This window comes from Colobus angolensis, unplaced genomic scaffold, assembly GCF_000951035.1.
Source record: "Colobus angolensis palliatus isolate OR3802 unplaced genomic scaffold, Cang.pa_1.0 Scaffold93, whole genome shotgun sequence".
NCBI lineage: Eukaryota > Metazoa > Chordata > Mammalia > Primates > Cercopithecidae > Colobus > Colobus angolensis.
Window position 1 is genome coordinate 1,380,277 of NW_012123265.1, and position 1,083 is coordinate 1,381,359.

The window sequence follows — 1,083 nt, forward strand, 5'->3', positions numbered from 1 at the left end:
ACTTGTGTGCCCAGGGAATGTGTGCTGAATTAACTGAGCTAAGCTTATGACATAAAAGCTTTGCTTTATTTATTTATTTATTTATTTATTTATTTAGAGACGGAGTTTCACTCTTTCACCCAGGTTGGAGTGAAGTGATTTGATCTCAGCTCACTGCAACCTCTGCCTTCTGGTTTCTAGCGATTTTCCTGCCTCAGCCTCCCGAGTAGCTGGAATTACAGGTGCCCACCACCACGCCCAGCTAATTTTTGTATTTTTAGTAGAGATGGGGTTTCACCATGTTGGCCAGGCTGATCTCAAACTCCTGACCTCATGATCCACCCGCCTCGGCCTCCCAAAGTGTAGGACCATAGAAGGCTTTGCTTTATTATAGAGAGTAATGGGTTTTGAGAAGAACTAAGACATCTCCTTCATTGTGTAGATGAAACTAAAACCCAGAGAGAGAAAGACACTAGTTGGAAGACGAAGAATGTGGTGTAGGAAGGAAAAGATGCCTGTCATCTGCTGGAGGGATTCTTAAGTTACACTGTAGCATTATGTCTTTTTAAATTCACCAGGTAAAAGCTTATGCTTAAAACTATTTAAATTCAAAAGTGGTAATTTAAAAAATAGAATGTCGAGTGAAGTGGCTTGAACCTTTAATCCCAGCACTTCGGGAAGCTGAGTCCGGAGGATCACATGAAGTCAAGAGTTCAAGACCAGCCTGGGCAACAAAGCGAGTTCCTGTCTCTACAAAAATACACAAATTAGCTGGGCATGGTAGCATGAGCCTGTGGTCTCAGCTACAGGAGGAAGGCTAAGGTGAAAGGACGGCTGGAGCCCAGGAGTTCGAGGTTTGAAGCTGCAGTGAGCTATGATTGCACCACAGCACTCTAGCCTGGGCGACAGAGTGAGACCCTGTCTCAAAATACTACTACTACTACTAATAAAGTGAACGCATTGCTTGACTGGGCTTTGCTCATTTGCTTTGCTTTCTTCCATTTTGTTCCACTTTCTCTTCGCTGTTTCCAGGTCTGCTGTTATGTGATCTCCAAGTGCCTTTCCCTCTCTGGGTTGCTATTTTTTTTTTTTTTTTTGAGACGG